The sequence below is a fragment of the Sapajus apella genome, unplaced genomic scaffold (genome assembly GCF_009761245.1).
Source record: "Sapajus apella isolate SASKATOON/1434 unplaced genomic scaffold, GSC_monkey_1.0 scaffold24, whole genome shotgun sequence".
NCBI lineage: Eukaryota > Metazoa > Chordata > Mammalia > Primates > Cebidae > Sapajus > Sapajus apella.
In genome coordinates, this window is record NW_022436964.1 from 16879620 (window position 1) to 16901135 (window position 21516).

Sequence of the window (21516 nt, forward strand, 5' to 3'; positions counted from 1 at the left end):
ATAATCTCTAAGGTTCCTTCACATACAGTTGCCCCATTTAGTAAACAAAAACGTAGAGCATCCAGCCAAACTTGAATTTCAGATAAACAGTGAATAATTTTTTAGTATTAAGTATATGTCGTGGAGTATTTGGTTGCTACAACTTTAATAAACATAACCAGATAAGGCTTCTGCTTAGACTGATAGTTTGGGCCAGAGAGTGGCACCTTGAAACTGGCCCAGATTTGAAAATCAGAGAGAGAGAATCTTGGTTTGAATCTCTGCCCTGATCTTAGCAGATTGCTTAACTTCACTGGGCTCTATACTATACTAGCTACCCTGTAGAGCTAGTGAAAGTATTAGAGATAATAGAAGTATGATGGCCAGCACTTAGCAGGCATTTAATAAAGCTCAGCTATTGTTACTATTTTTTTCTGCTCCATGAGGGTTGAAGAAAAACAATAGTATCAATGAGACTGTTATTGGCAATACTGTCTCCTAGTAAATTGGCACTCTGCAATAACCAAGATTATAGTTAACAGTTCTAGGTTAAGCTTGACAAAGCTAAATTGAATGCTGACCTTATGTTAAACAATACCTCTATGTCTGGGGGAACAAAACCATACTAAGAACAGATCATCCTGTTCTGAATAAATAAAGGAAGGAAGTTCTTTCATTTCATTCATTGTGAAATGTCATTTGCTTAACTGACTTTTTTGATGTTAAAGATAAATATTTGTTCACGTTTTATAGGGCCACTGTATGGAGAAATAGGCTATTACTTGGGCAGCGGAAATGCTTCAATCCTAACTAGGTTTTTCTGACTTCTAGGTTAAAGGCATCTTTTTCTTCCAGAGTTTTAGTTGTTTCGAGACATTTTTAATACATCTCCGCTAGTTAAACAAATAGACAGCCAGGCATGGCAGTTCACACCTATAATCTCAGCACTTTGGGAGGACAAAGTGGGAGGATTGCTTGAGCTCAGGAGTTCAAGACCATCCTGGGCAACATAGTGAGACCTCATCCATACTAAATATAAAAAAAGATAAGTCAGGCATAGTGGCACATGCCTGTCATCCCAGCTAGTTGGGGGCTGAAGTGGAAGAATCGCTTAAGCTCAGGCGTTAGAAGCTGCAGTGAACCATGATTGTGCTACTGCGCTCCAGCCTGGGCAACAGCGCAAGACCTTATCTCCAACTAACAATAACGATAATGATAGACATAGCAGTAAACATAAAATGCTCATTTAAAAAATTATCTCCTGAAATATCTATTTGGACAAAATCTTTAATTTCATTATCAAATTTAAAAAGATATGGCTGGAAAATCATTTGATAAAGTTTCAGCTGAGCTACTCTGATACTGTCAAAAATACTTTAAGCCTCCTATGGTTACTTCATTGCTTATTCAACACATATTTATTGCTGAGCACATATTGTATACCAGACAATGTGGTAAGTGCCAGGGACTATCAGTAAACAAAACAGAACAAAATTTCTGCTCTTATGGAGCTTGTATTTTGACATAGAAAAACAAATATAAACATACTAATTAAATGAATTAATTAGAATATACATGGTGATAAGTGCTATGGGAAAAGAACAGGAGAAAGTTGGGACTATGTGAAGGACTAAAGTGCTTTTTTTTTTTTTTTTTTTTTTTGAGACAGGGTCTCATTCTGTTGCCTAGACTGGAGTGCAGTGGTACAACCATAGCTCACTGCAGCCTCAAACTCCTGGGTTCAAGGGATCCTCCTGCCTCAGTCTCCCAACCAGCTAGGACCACAGGCATGTGCACCATACCCAGCTAATTTTTAAACTTTTTGTAGAGATGGGATCTTGCCATGTTGTCCAGGCTGGTCTTGAGCTCCTGGGCTCAAGTAATCCTCCTGCCTAGGCCTCCCAACGTGCAGGAATTCTACATGTAAGCCACCATGCCCATTCCTGGAGTGAGTGCGGTTTTAAATAGCATGATGATAGTGGGCCTCTCTGGGGAGGTGACGTTTGCGGACAGGAGAGAAGGAAGGAGCCATGCTGATCTGAGGCAAGAGAAGGGGAACATCAAGCACAAGTCACCTAAAGCAGGAGTGATATGGTTTGGCTGTGTCCCCACCCAAATCTCATCTTGAATTGTTACTCCTATAATTCCCACATTTAGTGGAAGGAATCCAGTGGGAGGTAATTCAATCATGGGGGTGGATCTTTCCCATGCTGTTCTCATGATAGTGAATAAGTCTCACAAGATCTGATGATTTTAAAAACGGGAGTTTCCCTGCACAAGCTCTCTCTTTGCCTGGTGTCATTTCTGTAAGAAGTGACTTGCTCCTCTTTGCCTTCCACCGTGATTGTGAGGCCTCCCCAGCTACATGGAACTGTAAGTTCATTAAACCTCTTTCTTTTGTAAATTGTCCAGTCTCAGGTATGTCTTTATCAAGAGCGTGAAAATAGACTAATCCAAGGAGCATGCCTGGAGTGTTTCAGGAACAGCCAGGAGGCAATGTAGCTGGAGAGGAGAGAGGGAGGAAAAGAGTAGTAGGAGAAAAAACAAGAGTCATCATTATCATCATAATTGTGATAAAGAACTCCGAAAACCTAACCGCCAGTTTTGAGTCTTAGTTTATTTACTCTGTGACTGTAGGGACATCCTAAACTACTTAAATAGAATGGTAGTACTTATAAAGCATGGATAGTTAGAGATTTATTTCACCAAACTGACTAGAGAGAATCAGTATAGCTTAGCCATGCTGTTGGTACTTCCCTGGATAGCTCTGGGTGCTGATTTACTTACTAGATGTGTATCCTTGGGCAAGTTACTTAAACTTTTCTGTGCTTCAAGTTTCCTTTCTGTAAAATGAGGCAACTAATAAATGCATGTTCTAGAGCTGTTAAAGGTTGCCTGGACAACTGTAAGGCTGTCTGTGAGAGATAGTCTCACATCACATGCTTAACATACTGATTAGCATATAGAAAGTACTAAGTAAATATCATTATTTATTATTATTTGAAAAGTATAATTAGGATTAAATATTTTGAAATATGCACTTAAATGTGTATTTGAAATGTATATTTAATAACCAAAACATGCTTTTTAGCGAAAATCTTTTTTAAAAATTTTTTTTAAATTGTACTTTAGATTCTAAGGTACATGTGCAGCTCATGCAAGATTGTTATGCAGGTACATTCATGGCAAGGTGGTTTGTTGCCACCATCTCCCCATGAAAATATCTATTATTGTTATTAATAGTTGTGGAGCTGGGCGCCATGGCTCACACCTATAATCCCAGCACTTTGGGAGGCCGAGGCAGGCAGATCACCTGAGTTTGGAAGTTCAAGACCAGCCTGACCAATGTGAAGAAACCCTGTCTCTACTAAAAATACAAAATTAGCTGGGCATGGTGGAGCATGCCTATAATCCAGCAACTCAGAAGGCTGAGGCAGGAGAATCACTTGAACCTGGGAGGAGGAGATTGTGGTGAGCCGAGATCACGCCATTGCACTCCAGCCTGGGCAAGAAGAGTGAAACTCTGTCTCAAAAAAAAAAAAAAGTTGAGGTGGCCTGGTAGCCGGCCTGTCTGTCTCTGAATATTCACATCCTTGTACAGTCCCCTCCCACATTGTACAGGGTTGGTTTGTGCCACCATAGAATATGGCAGAAGTAATGGTATATCACTTCTGAGATTCAGCTATAAAAGACATTACAGCTACCATCTTGGTCGTTCTTTCTCTCTCTTTCTCTCTATCCCCACTTGCTCTGGAGAAAACCAGCCACATCATGGGATAGTTCATGTAACAAACATTTTGTCAACAACCATGTGAGTTGCTGAGCCCCCTTAGAAGAGCCAAGAAGGCTTCTTAGAAGTGGATCCACCAGCCCTGGTCAAAGTTTCACATGACACTAGCCCCCAGTGACATTCTGATTGCAAACTTACCAGAGACTGTGATCCAGAACCATCCAGTGAAGCAGCTCCAGTTTCCTGACCCTCAGAAACTGCGTGAACATTTGTTGTCTCGTGCTGCTGGTTTTGGGGTAATTTTTGTTTTTGTTTGTTTGATTTTGAAACGGAGTCTAGCTCTGTCACCTAGGCTGGAGTGCAGTGGAGTGATCTCGGCTTACTGCAGCCTCCACCTCCCAGGCTCAAGCAGTTCTCCTGCCTCAGCCTCCCGCGTAGCTACATTCACAGGCACACACCACCACGCCAAGCTAATTTTTATATTTTGGTAGAGACAGGGTTTCACCATGTTGGCCAGGCTGGTCTCAAACTCCTGACCTCAGGTGATCTGCCTGCCTCGGCCTCCCAGAATGCTGGGATTATAGGCATGAGCCACCACACCTGGCCAGTAATTTGTTTATGTAGCAATAAATACTAATATAGTTTATATATATTTTAAGCTTTAATAAACTTTCAAATATAAAGAATTTATTGGGCCCAAGCCCAATTCTATCATTTTTGATCTCCACTGATCCTTGGTAGTTTATAAGCATTCATTTTTTATATAATTGTTATCAGTGTGTACACTCTAATTCATATCTGATTTTTCCTCTTAGAATTATTTCATGGGGCTGAGTGCAGTGGCTCACACCTGTAATCTCAGCACTTTGGGAGCCCAAAGTGGGTGAATCATGAGGTCAGGAGTTCGAGACCAGCCTGGCCAACATGCTGAAACCCTGTCTCTACTAAAAATACAAAAAGTAGCTGTGTGTGGTGGTAGGCACCTGTAATCCCAGCTACTCAGGAGGCTGAGGCAGCAGCATTGCTTAAACCTGGGAGGTGGAGGTTGCAGTGACCCGAGATCGCGCCACTGGGTGACACAGCAAGACTCCATCTCAGGGGGAAAAAAAGAATTATTTCATGTGTACCAACAAAGTACGAACTTCTTAGCATTTATACTGGCTGTATAGCATTCTGCCCTGTTACTATGTCATGCTATCTCAAATAGTCCCTTTTGCACCTGGGTTGGTTCCTGTGATGACAGAATATAGCAGAAGTAATGGTATGTCACTTCTGAGATTAGATTATAAAAGACATTGCAGCTACCATCTTGGGCATTCTAACTTTCTCTCTCTCCCCACTTGCTCTGGGAGAAACCAGCTACCACATCATGGGCAGCGCCATGGGGCAATCCATGTGACAGGCCTCTTGCCAACAACCATGTGAGTTGTTGAGTCTCCTTAGAAGAGCCAAGAAGGCTCCTTAGAAGTGGATCTATTCTGGCTGTATGGCATTCTGCCCCGTTACTATATCACACCACCTCAAACAGTCCCTTTCATTGGAATTTAAATTACTTCCAGTTTTCCAAAATAATAACCAGCACAATAAAAATAGTGCAAATTAGCTGGGCAGTATACTGAAAGTTAAATAGACTAGCTCCCTTAGATACATAAAAGACAGCTCTAACACAGAAGGGGCAAGTCCTCCTAAAGTACATAGACCATGAACAAATATTGAACACAAGCATTGGTTAGATAAGTGAACAAATATAAGGCTGACCTAAGACAGTGAGTGCAAAGAAACTAGGTGAACTTACTTGTTTAGATAATAACTTTCTGGAATTCTGTGTGTTTCCTAGAGAAATACAGGAATGACAGCAGACAATACAACTTTGGAAAAATCCTATAAATAATTGCCTTGGCTCCAAGCATCAAAGCAGAATTTCAGAGAGGGTCCTCCTACACTAAAGTCATTGTCCCCAGACTATGAGTTTATGCCTCTTTCAGCATTCTCCTCCCTTCCTCTGGCTGTGCTTTGTCAGACTGCAATCGTGGCTGGAAGAAAAAAGTTGACTTAGCCATTCTTTGTTAAAATTCAGGACTATTTTAGAGATACCATGTTTCATTCAAATATAGCCTTCATTAAAAGGCTTTCACGTAACCAGATCCTATGAGCAGAAAGCCATCATGCCTCCAATTCAGCTTCTTCAGATTGGCTGGTTTTGGTGCTCAACTTTTGACTTCACCCACCTTCCTGACAAAGTTTTGATGACCACCGGGTAAGCATGACATCTTTAACATTAAAAAAACAATCATGATTGAAGGGAACTGCACTTCATACATCAAGGAGCACTGAATATGACTAACTCTAAAACTTCATCAGGCCATGAGGTTTTATTGACATCTGTGTATTTGGCTTCCGCTGTGATAATCCTCATTGAATGTGGAGTAGTCGCCTTTCCTGCCCCCAGTGCTCTACCTCCCTTGGAAGACTCCCTCCACCCCACCCCAGCCTCATTCAGCTTCGTTCAGAAAACCTTCATTTTTATCTCCCATTAAAGTTTGTTTGATGAAGAGGCTCTGAGGCTAGAATGACAGCTGAGTTGTTTGAACCCTATTGGGTTAGAGAATGGTGCTATAAGGTTAAGATCAAAAGGTCACCAGGTCAGGATTTCATTGCTGAGGAAGAAAAGCTTCAGTGACAGCAATTCAGTGTAAAGTTATCATCACTAGCATAATTAAACACATACACACACACACACACCCCATAATGCATACACTGTCCCAGCTGGAACGGATCAGGGTGGACTTCTGGCTGTGGCCTCTAGCAACCTGTGTTCAAATCCTGCCTCCACCACATGGTACTGTGGCTTCTTGCAGCTGCTTGAACCTCACTGAGCCCACTTCTTCTTTTCAGCAATCTGTAGATAATAATCCTGACTACCTTACAGGAGAAGTACGTTGGCTCAGGGAACACACTTAGTACAGTGCCAAGCATGGAAGTAAGTTCTCAATAAGAACCGTCAATTATTAAAATTACATTCTTGGCTTGGCACAGTGGCTCACACCTGTAATCCCAGCACTCTACGAGGCCAGGATGGGTGAACCACTTGAGGCCAGGAGTTCTAGACCAGCCTGGCCAACAGGATGAAACCCCATCTCTACTAAAAATACAAAAATCAGCTGGGCATGGTGACACACACCTGTAATCCCAGCTACTCAGGAGGCTGAGGTAGAAGAACCGCTTGAACCTGGGAGGCGGAGTTTGCAGTGAGTTGAAATTGTGCCACTGCACTCTAGCCTGGGCAACAGAGCAAGACTCCATCTCAAAATAAATAAATTAATGAAATAAAATATTCTTGTTTTAATTATAACAATATTTTATATATCGCTCAAGCCAAAGTCCAATAGCAATACAATTATTTTTTAAATATATATTATCTCCCTTTAAAGGACAGGTGGTTTCTGGGAATTATTCATATTTTTGTCCTTCATGAAGCCTAACCCAGCACATTTGGCACAGCAGAACTTCAATAAGTCTTTGGCAAATAAATAAATAAATGTTCTAAATAAAGTGGATCTGTAGGGACAGGTCTGTACACATAATCCCTCTACTTAGGAGCCTAGTAGAATGCCATACACATTTTGAAAGCTCTATAAATATTTTATAATAGTAACAATGATATAATAATTATAATTATGAATGAAGATTACTCTTAGCTCAATTTCCTGAATTAGGATTATGTGTAACAGCCACAAAGAAAATGTATTCATACAGGGTTCCAGCTCAATGCAAACTGAACCGTAACTTGATTTTTAAAATAAATAAAGCAAATGAATCAATGGGTCCTTTACCTTTCAAACAGTTGTTTCTAGGAAGCAGAAGTGTGGGGCTATCGTATGCAGGTTGTGATAAATTAGGTCTTTTCTTTCAACATTTAGATAATAATTATCTTACATGTCACAGGAACTGGATTATTTTACATTCAATTCCTAAGCTTTATAATGCTTATTGTAAGTAGCAAACCAACTAATGAAATCTGAGTGGTGAGCTATGGGACATAGAAGGGAGCAGGCCACATGGGCCATTCTCTTCTGCTTTCTCTATTTTAGCTTTCTTCAGACAAGGGAGGCTGAAGCACTCTTTTGGAAAAGGAAACCACAGAGCCACCAGCAGCAGGTAAGCCTTCCACATTGTGATTCATAGACTAGAGTTTTATGATATTAATAAATGTTCTTTAGAAAGAAGACTCCTGGCCGGGCATGTTGGCTCTTGCCTTAATCCCAGCACTTTAGGAGACCAAGGTGAGTGGATCACAAGGTCAGGAGTTCAAGACCAGCCTGACCAACATGGTGAAACCCTATCTCTACTAAAAATACAAAAATTAGCTAGGCATGGTGGTGCACACCAGCAATCCCAGCTCCTCAGGAGACTGAGGCAGGAGAATCGCCTGAACTCAGGAGGTGGAGATTGCAGAGTGCTGAGATCACACCACTGCAGTCCAGCCTGGGCATCAGAGCAAGACTCTGTTTCAGAACAAAAAAAAAAAAAAAAAAAAGAAGAAGAAGAAGAAGGAGAAAGATTCCTTCAGAGCAGTATGACCTTGGGCAAAATGAGTTTTGATGAGAAAGAGGGAGAGGAAAAGGTTCTGAACATGGGCAAGCTGTCAGTAGGATAGTCCTCCTTATGACCCAGGTGTAGAGTACAAGGCCACATGTTGTCCTTGGGCATGATAGCAAATAAATAATGTGTGCTTAAAAGTTTGCTGCAGGAAATTTGCTGTAAATCTTAACAGTGGTTATATCTAGGTGATGGAGCCATAAGTGATTGTTGTTTTTCCTTCATCCTTTTAAAAATATTATTTTCAAAGCTTTTTTCTTGTAATGGCAAGTAGTAGTTTTATTGTCTGAGAAACATGTTAGCTTATATTATATTATAAAAATACATGACTATCATGTTAAAAACAATTGTATTTTGGGCTGAGCGAGGTGGCTCATGCCTGTAATCCCAGCACTTTGGAAGGCTGAGGCAGGTAGATCATGAGATCAGGAGATTGAGACCATTTTGGCCAACATGGTGAAACCCCATCTCTACTAAAAACACAAAAATTAGCTGGGCGTGGTGTCACGTGCCTGTAATCCCAGCTACTGGGGAGGCTGAGACAGGAGAATTGCTTGAATCAGGGAGTCAGAGGTTGCAGTGAGCAGATATCAAGCCATTGCATTCCAGCCTGGCAACAGAGTGAGACTCTGTCTAAAAAACAAACAAAAACATTTGTGTTTCAAGGGACATTGATCAAAAAAGTGAAAACACAACTCACAGAATGGGGGAAAATATTTAAAATCATATATTAGATAAAGGACTAGTATCACTTACCAGATATGAATAAAGACTTCTTGTAATTCAACAATAAAAAGACACATAACCCAATTTAAAAATAGACAAAAGATGTGAATGGACATTTCTCCAAAGAAAATATACAAATGGCCAATACGAATTCTTAGCATAATTAGTCTTAGAGAAAAGCAAATTAAAGCCACAGTGAGATACTAATTCATAGCCACTAGGATATCTATAATCAGAAAGAAGATAACAACAACCATTGGCAAAGATTTGGAGAAATTATGACCCTTATACATTGTTAACGGGAATGTGTAAAAGCATACAGCCACTTTGGAAAACAGTTTGGTAGTTCTTCAAAAAGCTAAATATAGGGTTATCATATGACCAAGAAATTCCATTCCTAGATATATACCCAAGAGAAAGGAAAACACATTTATCCAAAAACATACACTTGAATATTCATAGCATAACTCATTATAGCCCAAAGTGGAACAACCCCAATGTTCATCTAAGGATGAATGGATAAACAAAATGTGGTACATCCATGCAATAGAATACTGTCTAGCAATAAAAAGGAAAGATCTACTGAAGATCAGCTGAAGCTGGCATCCCTGGGCCAATTCCTGCTGCCACGGTTCCACTATTCTCAGTCCTCAGACCTTGAAGATCCTCCACCACTGACACGGCTGTCACCAATTGCCATCCTTGCAGAGGGTGCTCCTGCATTTGATTTATCATGTGCTAAATCATTTGCTTTGTACTTTAAGTAGGGGCCAGGGAAGAGGACTCTGGAAAGGACATGTGGGCCTGAGACACCTTAAAATCAGAAAAAGACCCGAGAAACACATAGGGTAGAAGAATGTAGGGAGCATGTAGGAGATAAAGTCTCACTCTGTCACCCAGGCTGGAGTACAGTGGCACAATCTCGGCTCACTGCAACCTCTGCCTCCCAGGTTCAAGCGATTCTCCTGCCTCAGCCTCCCGAGTAGTTGGGACTACAGGTGTGTGCCACCACACCTGGCTAATTTTTGTATTTTTAGTAGAGATGGGGTTTCACCATGTTGACCAGGCTGGTCTCGAACTCCTGACTTTGTGATCTACCCACCTAGGCCTCCCGAAGTGCTGGGATAAGGCATTTTTTACCTGTACCCTTTTAGGGATTTTTGGCTAAGACTGAGAATTAAATGAACATAGATAGATCAATAGGAGAAATGCATACAAATTTGTTGAATACAAGTTTTATGTTGCACAGGAGACTTTACAAGGAAATGAAGACCCAGAGATGCAATTAGAGCTTAACATGTATATACTGATTTAGACAAAGAGAAGTACATTATGAAAATGTGACAAGGAAAAGGGGCTTGGGCTAGGGTAGTTAATTGGTGAAGAAGTGGCTAGGGGGATAAGGATTAGTTTAACAAGTTTGTAATATTTCCATAGCCTTTCCCCCTCCTTGATGATGAGAATATTTCCTTCTGGTAGAGGGAGAACATCCTTTGCATGGGAATTTTATCTGCTGCTTTTCAGAAATAGAAGGAAGGGCAGAGTGATCATTTTGCACCTTTTTGCACTTCTTGTTTTTTAAGCGCATTTAACTTAAAATAGTCAATATGCTAGAGTGGCATATTTTTAACTCCTTCAAGCAGCTACAACAAAATGGGGAGAAAAAATAGTGACAACTGTGGCAGCAACCTACATGTGTCAAACATCTCTCATAAGGCAAAACTGACAATAATAAACAACTGACATGTCAGTTATGGAGTTATCCTCTTACTGGAAGAAGTTCCATAGATAACAGGAATTTCAAAAAATCTGTAATGGAAACTGACTTTAATGTAACTGATAACTCCATAAGGCTCTTCACTCTGAACCACTCATTAACGAGTGCTTCAGTTGATGAACAAATTGGTTTTTACCCTGGACTGCAGATGCCATTAGGTCTCTGCTGGTCCTAGACTTTTTTAAAGGATGAAAATGGGCCCCATATTAATTCATGTTCAACTACAGAAAACAACAAGTGAAACTTTGTTTGCTCCAAATTGGAAACTGAAATACAGCAGTGTAGAATTAAACAGATGAAAGTGGTTTATCAGATAACGAAAAGGCAAAGGATATTTAATTATATTAAAAATGGACTTAAAGCCAGGAACAATAGAAAATGTGGAAGAATCTTTCACAGAGGCACAAAGTGAAGTTTTTCCATACTCTGATTTTCTCCCTCTTCCCTTCAATACCCTGGACTTGCACAAACGAGCCCTCTCAACATCTGAAAATTGGAAAGCAACAGTGGAAACTTCAGAAAGCTCTATTATTGGAAATGGAAAGATTACAATATATGACTATACAAAAAGAGAAGTCAAAGCTGCAAACTAAAAGTAGTTTGTACTACAGCAGTTACTGAATGACTCTCTTCCTCCAATGCTATACTGAAAGTGAGACAGCCAAAACTTTCTGATTCATTGAGTCTTCAGACATCTTGTGTAGATAAAAGTTGAGGAAAAAGAAAAAAAAAAAAAACAAACCTGGTTCTTGCAAGCTTGAACAAAATGCTTCAAAATGGATTTGGAGCAATGCTGGCAAATATAAATGAAATTCTAGATCACCATGTCTAAAAAGTTCATCCACCACAAAACAGTTGATTGCAACTTAGGACTTTAAAACTCCTAAAACTTCCATTTTAAATCCATGCCAAGAACTTTCAACTAGGACCAGACAACTCACTGACTGGGTAAAGTGACCTCAATAAGGTGTCTGCCCCCAGGGTCTTCAATACTAGTCTCCGTCTTTTCTTGAAAATGAAAAGAAATAAATCAAGGCACCAATCACAAACTCTACCAAAAAAATACAGTGTTGAATAGACCATTCTATATTTACAAGCTATTTGTTGCCTTCATTTATAGTTAAGTGCTTATCCATTGACCAAAATTAATTCTTTTCATTCACATATCTGAGTGTGAGCAAATCTATTCAAGAAGCCCAGCTAAAATATAGTTCATTGTTCCCAGATACAGGTATTAAAACACACACACACACACACACACACACACACCCCAATTGCTTGATATGATATGGACTGGAATTATGAAAATTACTGCTGAGAGTATTTTAATTTTCTTAATTGTTAATTTTTTTTATAGAGATGAGGTCTCACTTTATTGCCCAAGGTGTTTTCAATCAAACTCCTGGGCTCAAGCTATCCTCCTGCTTTGGCCTCCGCAAATGCTGGGATTACAAGGATGAGAGCCCAGCCAAGAGTCTTTATATAAATGGAAGGGCTTCTATGCTGACATGTTTGACAATCTTTTGCATGTTACATTTCAAAGAAATGTTTCACTTAGTAAACTGTTCTATTCAAAGATTGTTCTTTTGTGATTGTTTTTCAGTATAATTCTGTCATCAATAAATGGTATAATGGGTGGTGGGGGGAGGAAGACAGTACTGAACTTATTATAGCATGGATGAGTCTTGCAACTATTATGTTAAGTGAAAGAAGCCGAACCAATAGTAGCATGTTGTTATTTTCCTAGTTACATGCAATGTCCAGAATTGGCAAATCCATAAAGACAGAAAGTAAACTGGTGGTTGCCAGCAACTAGGAGTAGGAAGGAATGGGAGCAACTACTAATGGTGCGGGGTTTCTTACTGGGATGACAGTGTTCTGGAATTAGTGGTGATGGTTGCATGACTTTGGGATTATATTCAAAACTAAGGAATTATAAATTTTAAGAGTAAATTGTATGGCATGAGAATTGTATGTCAATAAAATGACTAAGTTAAAAACAAAATTTCAAGTATAAATCCACTAAAAATTCAGAATCTGCCATACTTTTGATTGATGAGTTTTGCTTACTCTTGAGGGCCTATTAATGTTTTGTTTTTGTTTTTGCTTTGAGATGGAGTCTTGCTCTGTTGACCAGGCTGGAGTGCAATGGTGTGATCTTGGCTCACTGGAACCTCTGCCTCCTGGGTTCAAGCAGTTCTCTTGCCTCAGCCTTCCCTAGTAGCTGGGATTACAGGCATATGCCACCATGTCCGGCTAATTTTTATACTTTTAGTAGAGATGGGATTTCACCATGTTGGCCAGGCTGGTCTTGAACTTCTGACCTTGTGATCCACCTGCTCCCAAAGTGCTGGGATTACAGACATAAGCCACCGTGCCAGGCTGGGCCTATCAATGTTTACTAACCAAATGCAAAGAGGAGATATAAAGGAGAGTTGAAAGCTGGAAATTCTGGGGATGGAGAGCACATTTTCCCCTTTTTTAAAGACAGAATCATGCTCTGTTGCCTAGGCTGGAGTGCAGTGGCATGATCTTGGCACACTTGGCTTCGATCTACTTCTGTAACCTCCGCTTCCCGGGTTCAAGCGATTCTCCTGCCTCAGCCTCCCAAGTAGCTGGGATTACAGGTGCATGCCACCACATCCAGCTAATTATTTGTATTTTTAATAGAGATGGGTTTTCACCATGTTGGCCAGGCTGGTGTTGAACTCTTGGCCTCAAGTTATCCGCCCACCTAGGCCTCCCAAAGTGTTGGGATTACAAGCATGAGCTACCACGCCCCGTTGAGAACACTTTTTATTTTTGGGACAGGGTCACACTCTGTCGCCAAGGCTGGAGTGCAGGGGCTTGATCTTGGCTCACTGCAGCCTGGACCTCCGGGGCTCAGGTGATCCTTTCACCTTAGCCTCTGGAGTAGCTGGGACTACAGGCACACGGCACCACGCCTAGCTAATTTATTGATTGATTAATTGATAGAAACAGGATTTCACCGTATTGCCCAGAACTCCTGGGCTCAAGGGATCCACCTGCCTCGGCCTCCCAAAGTGCGACGATTATAGGCCTGAGCCACCGCGCCCGGCCCAAGAGCACTTTTTAAATGCAGGAGTCCCCGTTTCTGATCTCTCATCCCTTATTTCCATGGAAGCAATTCGTTTCATAGAATCGTAGACATTTGGGGCACGGTGGGGGGGGTGATTTTAGAAAATGTCTACTGCATCCAAATGCCCTATTCTACAGACGAAAAAACAAGGCCCAGGAGGAGGAAAGAGTCTGCATACTGTCATCCAGTGAGCTGGTCAAGGGGCTGAGATTCAAAATGAGGTTTCCTGCCTCTACATATCTTCTGGCTGCCCTTTGTCTATTCCCTTAACAGTCAGGAGCCATCAAGTTCAGGAATTTGCAGGTGTGCTTCGCTGTGAACTGCGGGGAAGCAGCGTCTTCTCCCCAGAGGCAAGCATGTCGCCTTGTGAAGTTTGATGGCTCTTCACTTGCACACTTAGAAAAAGATTGCGTGTGTGTAACGCCCTGCTGGATGTGTGCGGTGCTAGAGAGCTTGGGGGTGAGGGGAGGACTCTCTCCCTTAAGAAAATCAGTTGACTGGAGAGCTGACATTGTGTTTTAATACCTGGTTTTTATAAAGTTGTTCCTTCTGTTCCCAAGCTCTTCTGTTTATTGAAGCCACCTTCTATTTGAAACACTAAAGTCACAGCTTCTCAATCCCTCCTAATTTCTCTTGGACCCATTCGATTGCTCCAAATCGAGTATTTAGGACTGAACTAGGAAGCCAGTTCAATCCTGAACCCCCGAGGCAGGCATTGGGTCTTCCCATGGAATTCCCAGACACCTGCACCTTTTTGAACACCTATCCTCCCCATTCCTCTGAGGATTCCGTCCTGCCGCCGAGCTGGGGCGAAGGCACTGAGGTCAAAGGGGGGCCCTTGGAGGCGCGAGGTTTCTGACCGCCCCGGCGATCGTGCGGCTGAGGCACCTGCTGTAAACAGAGCTCTGCACGCTCCAGGCCCCTCTCACCCCGGGTCAGAAAACTTCTCAGCTGCGTGGAGGGAGAGGCGGTACAAAGGCGCTGGGCGTGGACGTTGAGCAGGCCAGCCTGGCGGCCAGGACCCCCCTACCGGAGATGGGAGGAGCGCACCGTCTCACGGAGGCTGGATTTCTTTTCCGCTTGGGGGTGTGTGCGAGAATGAGGGTGGTAAAGACGGGTTGGTAGAAGGGGCGTGCCGGGCTGGAGGAAGGTCTTAGGTTTAGTTCTCGCCGCCGCGAGGCCCGCGGGCCAGGCGAGGCGGCGAAGGTGCACGAAGGTGCCTCGTGGGCCTAGTGGAGTTGAGCGGCGCGCAGGCGCAGTGAGGCCCGCCCGCGGCCGGCTCAGCTGTACAAAGAGCGCGCCGCAGAGAGCCGGGCGTCCTCGGGGCTGAGGGAGCAGCCGGGCTCCGCCGGCCCGCGCCGTCCTCCCGTCCCGCTCCGGAGCGCAGCCGCAGCCACGGCCACAGCTGTCTCCCACCCTGGGCGTGAGGCTTGCGCGTCAGCCGCGGCGTCCTCGCCCATGTAGCGGCCGCAGAGCCCGGCGTCTCCAGTGCAATTCAGGGTTTAATTCTGGCGCTTGCCAGCCGGGCGGACTCCGCCCCCTGCGCCCCGCCCCTCCCCGAGCTCCGGGTCTGCGGCTGAGCGAGCGAACTGCCGGCAGGTTGGGAGGAGCGGCCGAAGGTGAGTGACACGGGGGGGCTGCTCTGCACTGCTTTCCGTGGTGGTGTTGTCCGGGAGCGCCAGGCTCCCACCCTTGCCTCGGCCTGGCCCCCGCCTCCAGCCAACTTGGCGCGCGCCGGGGGCGCACGGCGGCCGTGGCGGTGGCGGAGGGCAGCCCCGCAGGCTCCCGCTCGTCCAGTTGAGCCCGGCGGCCTCGGGGCGGTCCTAGGGAGGGGTCCGAGAGGTGGCGTCTGCCCCGCGGTCGCCGGAGTTTGGCGCGCTCTGCAGCGGCGGAGCTCGGCCGGTTTGGAAGAGGGAGAGGCGCGCTGGGCACAGGGCAGCGAGAAAGTTCGGGCTGGGCCGCCCGGCGGAAAGGTGCGGGCGCCTGCCCACCGCCGGCCGGGCGCTCTGGCCCTTGGATGCCTGTGGGCCCCACCTTAGCTCCGGGTAAAATGGGGGACCCTCTCTGAAGCGACTCTCCGTGAAGTTCGATGCTGTGCTCTGCAGGAGGGAGTGGCGGTCAGGACCCTTTTTTCCTCGGCCTCCGAGGGGCAGGTGGCTTTGGGTCGCCCTCCGCCAACTCCGAGATGGCTCCGGCCGGGGTTGGAGGGCCGGGAGGTGGGGGAGGGGCGTGGGCGCTGCTGTGCTCAGGGCCTCTGGGGGCAACTCAGTCCCGCGCGAACAGCATGGGTTTCGGTAGACCCGCGGTTCCAGGTCGAGGGAAGGTGCAAGGGCCCTTAAGCAGGCTTGTCCGTGAATGTTCCCCTTTCCATGCCGCTTTGGCAAAACGCAGTGGCACTCGCAGCAGCCACTGCCCCTTGACTATTCATCTCCTTCACCTGGGTCCCCATTGGAACTTTCAGAGGCAACTGTTCTTGGTGGCTCTTGCAGGTCAGCACGAGGCGTGCTGCACGAGCGTGACCTAGTGAAGGCCATGGCCGTGTTAGCGTTAACAGCAATTTATGGCGTCCCCCAGCGCTCGCTTTCTGCACATGGCCTCTACGGAGGGTCAGCCCATCTTATTAAGTAATGGATTCTATTAGACCTTGATACCCAAGACTAATAAGGAAGCTTAATCATCCACTTCTGTAATCGTGCAGTTCCTTTCCTCATCTTCATTGCGCCCACCTCTGGAGCTAAATGGAAATCAGGGCCTGCCTATTTTGAATTCCTGAGTTTATTCAGGCTCATTTTTAGGTGGTGTAACAGCTGTTCATCTTCCAGTTTCTCCTTTCATCCAACTTTCTCTACTAAAATGTTAAGCAGTGCCACGTTTTATTTTTAAAAAATTGAAGTGTAATAAACATAAATTTACTCTTCTAAAGTGTAAAATTCAGTGTTTTTTTAGTATATCTTGAAGTTATGAAATCACCACTAATTCCATTTCATTGCCCCCAAAAAGAAACCCTATACCAATTAGCAGTCGTTCGTCCAGCTCCCAGCCCTATTCCCTCATTTTGAGGCAGCTACTTAGGAAGTTTTTCTGAGATAGCGATTGAGTGAGAAAACTGAGAGGTTATTAGCCTTGGTCCTTTTTCTGTTAATAGGTTTGGGGAAAGGTGCTGCTGAAGCAATGGAAGAAAAATTAAGTATTGGCTGTCCTATGGGGAGGTTAAAATGAATAAGGATGGAGGAGAAGCTGCCAGTAGAGGAATAATTGCCTCCTTTAGAGATACATAAATTGGGAATACATTTTATCCCCTGAGGGCACAGGGATGCTTTTGGCTTTCTCGGCTCTAGATTTGCCTAGTCCATAAATCACTCAAGCCGAGGTTCTTCCTCAGCAAAAGTGAGTTCTGGGTGTGTGTGTGTGTGTGTGTGTGTGTGTGTACGCTCCACAGGGAATGTTAGAAGGAAAAAAGAGTAGGCTTAAAAATAATTTTTTTTTTTTTGAGACCAAGTCTTGCTCTGTCGCCAAGTTGGAGTACAGTGGCGCAATCTTGGCTCACTGCAAGCTCCGCCTCCCGGGTTCCAGCGATTCTCCTGCCTCAGCCTCCCCAGAAGCTGGGAGTACAGGGGCGAGGTACCACGCCCAGCTAATTTTTGTAGTTGGAGTTAAGACGCGGTTTCACCATGTTGGCCAGGATAGTCATCTCCTGACCTCTTGATCCGTCCGCCTCGGCCTTCCAAAGTGCTTGGGATTACAGGCATGAGCCACCATGCCTGACACTTAAAAATATTTTTTAAAAATATTCAAACTGGCTCCAAAGAAAGACACCAAAAAACCATAAGCAAATGGCCACTGGAATTGATACATCCAAGACTAAGTTCATTTCATGAATATTAGTGTCTGCTCATGAATAGTTCTGAGTTAATGTGTTCATACATTAACTTTTTAGCCCACGTGGGAGGAGGAGGATGGAAAAGGATCTAGTTGGGGGCAGTGCAAGGAATTGGGGAGAAGGATGGGAGAATGGCTGAAAGGGACAGTGCTTGTGGGAGCTGAGGACTGTTAGAGTAACTGTAGGGTGAGCAGATTCAGAAGCAGCAGAGTGGGGGTCTATGAAAAATTGGACAATTCACTCTGGCTTTTTGTTGGATAATTTGTATGTTTTAAAAATCATTTTTAGTAAGCAGAGTTGAAGCTATCCAAATTATGCAACATCCACTACACTTCTCACTCACCCTTCAATAAAAGAAGTCAGCTTGTTTTCAAGTGTTTCAGGAAATTTTGTGCTTGTTGCATGGGCAGCTTGGCTTATGCTGCTTTTTTTTTTTAATTTAAAAAATTCATATAGCAAGATTCTGTCTCTACACAAAAAGATAAAAAGTAACCGGGAGGTGGTGGCACATGCACCTGTAGTCCCAGCTACTTGGGAGGCTAAGGCAGGAGGATCGCTTGAGCCCGGGAGTTTGAGGCTGCAGTGAACTATGATCATGCCATACACTCCAGCCTAGAGAACCGAGCAATATACTTTCTCAAAACAGCAAGATGAGCTGTACTGTAGGTATACATCTGTGTTTTTTGTTTTTTTTGTTTTTTTTTTGAGATGGAGTTTTGCTCTTGTTGCCCAGGCTGGAGTGCAGTGGCATGATCTCGGTTCACCACAGCCTCCACTACCAGGGTTCAAGCAGTTCTCCTGCCTCAGCTTCCTGAGTAGCTGGGATTACTTACAGGCATGTGCCACCACGCATATTTAGTAGAGACGGGGTTTCTTCATGTTGGTCAGACTGGTGTTGAACTCCTGAGGTCTTAGCCTTCCAAAGTGTTGGAATTACAGGCATGAGCCACTGCGCTCAGCCCATAGGTATACATCTTAAGCGTACATCTTCATAAATTGTCACAAAGTGAGCATAAACGTATACCAAGAACCCACGTAAAGAACCAAAATATTGCCAGCATTGCAGAAGTGCCCCTATACTCTTGTTTGATCACTATCCCTCCTGAAGAGCAACTGTTATGCCAACTGTGGATTAGTTTTGTCTGTTTTGATGCTTTACACAGAATCATACAGTATATAGCTTTTTGTATCTCCTTTCCTTCTCTCAACATTACATTTGTGAGATTGAGCTTTGTTGTTGCTTGTGGCTGTAGTTCAATTATTTTCACAGCTGTGTAATATTCAATTGTATGACAGTACAATTTATCCATTCTTAGAGTTGAGAGGCATTTACATAGTTTCAAGTTTCTTCCATGCAAATAGTGTGATTATGAACATTCTAGTGCATGTCTTGATGTACATGTACACATTTGTATTGGGTACAAGTATGTATATTTGTACAAATTCTATTCAGGAGCAGAATTTCTGAGTTCTAAACTAGGATTCAATTTAGAGGATTCTGTCAAGCAGATTTCTGAAGTGGTCATAGAGTTTGTACTTCCATCCTCAGTGTGAGAGAGTTCTGTTCTGTCCTTTTTAAATGGGAAGAACAGTAGATCTGCAGAGTTTGCCAAATAGACAAAATATGACACACATCTATGTGTATATATACGTTTTTTTTTTGTTTTTTTTTTTTTTTTTGAGACAGAGTCTCACTCTGTTGCGAAGTTGTAGTGCAATGGCACAATCTTGGGTCATGGCAATCTCCTCCTCCTGTGTTCAAACGGTTCTCCTGCCTCAGCCTCCCGAGTATCTGGGACTACAGGCACTTATTACCATGTCCAGCTGATTTTTGTACCTTTAGTAGAGACAGGGTTTCACTATGTTGGCCAAGATGGTCTCCATCTCCTGACCTCATGATCTGCCCACCTCAGCCTCTCAAAGTGCTGGAATTACAGGCTCGAGCTACCGTGCCCAGCCCAATGTGACGTGTGTTTACCCCATCCTAGCAGACTAATTATTGCTGTTGTCTTCACTTGAAGTGCTTTTCCATGTCTGTTTTTATGAAGTCACAATTCTAATATTCAATTTTGTATTTTGTTTCTTTTTTATTTTTTATGTCTGAAGGATATGCTTTCATTTAACCATCCTCTCACCATTAGAAATGTGTGTTACTTTCTGGTGTTTTACTAGTACACACTGTTGTGGAAATCATCTTCGTGCATATAGTTTTTTAGCTCCCTCTTGGGTATTTCATAAATTTGAGATTTTTGTTTATATGGTTTGGGATCTTTATTGTTAAAGTGCTGCCTGCAGAGTTGTCCTTGAATCTAATATGGAATTGATTAAAGAAATCTTTTTTATTTTATTTTTTTGAAACGGTATCATTGTGTCACCCAGGCTGGAGTGCTGTGGCAGGATCAGATCTCACTGTAACCGTGAACTCCTAGGCTCGAGCAATCCTCTCATTTCAGCCTCCCGAGTAGCAGGGACTACAGGCACATGCCACTGTGCTCAGCTATTTTTTTCTTTTTCTTTAATTTTAGACACAGGGTCTTGCTATGCTGCCCAGGCTGGTCTCAAACTTCTGGCCTCAAACAATCTTCCCTTCTTGTCCTCCTAAAAGTGCTGGGATTATAGGTGTGCGCCACTGCACCCAGTCTAAGAAATCTTTAAATTGCTAATATATTACCTACAAAAGGTGTCTCATTGGGTTAAACTGCAATTTGAAAATAATGGTGAGGTTAACCCTGATACCATCTTTAAAAATAGCATAAATAGAACTTTTGTGGCAATCTCATTTACCAATCACATATTAATTTTCTTTATATGATACTGTTTGCAAAGATACTAAGCCAAGAGCTTTAAAGGATATAAGAAGGATCATGCCATTAAGTAGTTTATTGTCCAGAAATTATATATGATTTATAAATACCAGTTAGGCAAAATTCTTATACATGACCAAGGAGTGTTCATTCTACCAGTACAGTGCTTGTTGAAGTTCTGAGGGAGACGTCTTTCTTGTCTGGATGGTTAGGAGTTTGTGGATGAGGCAATCACAAACCTGCCCGGACTCGAGAACACTTAGAAGGGTGGCTGGTATACAGTAAGTTTTAAAGATGTTTGCTGTTATTCCCTTAATTATTAAATTTCTGAATTTTAAAATTTCTAACATACATAGTGTAAATAATATAAACAACAAAGAAAAGGTTTAAAATTTGAAAAACCTCATCACTCTTGTCTGGTCCCAACTCAACTACAGTGTTTGTTGAGGTATGATAACTGCTGTTTCTGTTTTTAGTTCTTCTAGTGGTTGTTTTAGCAAACTACACCCCGAAATTTAGTGGCTCAAAAATTTGTTTTGTGGTATTATGGATTTGGTGGATCAGGGATTCAGGCAGGGCTGGGCTGCTTTTGGTGTTGACTGAGGTCAACACCTGGTACCCAGCCGGTGGATGTGCTGGTCCACAGGGTCCTAAAAGGCTTTGCTCCCTTGGCTTTTTGCCTTGGTGGGAGTAGCTGGAATGCTGGGCTCACTCAGCAATGTCTGGTGAGCAGAGCACCTACACATGGTGATTTAATTTGTCTTCATGACAACTACACCTCTTCATGGTGACGTCAGCATGGTAGCTCCAGGTAGTTGAACTTGTGTGGCAGCAGGCTTCCCCCCATGTATTAGTAGGGTTCTCCAGAGAAACAGAGAGAGAGAGAGAGAGAGAGAGAGAGAGAGAGAGAGAGAGAGAGAG

The 21516-nt window shown here is 43.3% G+C and overlaps 1 protein-coding gene and 1 long non-coding RNA gene across 8 annotated transcripts in view; both read left to right on the forward strand.

The window, feature by feature from the left end:
- The window catches only part of LOC116559840, a 32302-nt gene extending 20103 nt beyond the window's left edge, over window positions 1–12199 (forward strand). For 2 of the 3 annotated variants that reach the window (XR_004272648.1, XR_004272652.1), the window contains 2 exons: window positions 7801–7867; window positions 10675–12199. This is a non-coding gene — a long non-coding RNA (uncharacterized LOC116559840). The remainder of the gene's footprint in view (window positions 1–7800; window positions 7868–10674) is intronic. The other variant, XR_004272649.1, reaches the window with a different exon arrangement.
- A 3247-nt stretch (window positions 12200–15446) lies between these two features.
- KANK1 (KN motif and ankyrin repeat domains 1) overlaps window positions 15447–21516 on the forward strand; it is a 237654-nt gene continuing 231584 nt past the window's right edge. For 3 of the 5 annotated variants that reach the window (XM_032290981.1, XM_032290984.1, XM_032290983.1), the window contains exon 1: window positions 15449–15530. The gene's annotated coding sequence lies outside the window, so the exon portion shown is untranslated. Of the gene's footprint in view, window positions 15531–21516 lie in introns of all 5 variants that reach the window. The other 2 variants (XM_032290986.1, XM_032290985.1) reach the window with 2 other exon arrangements.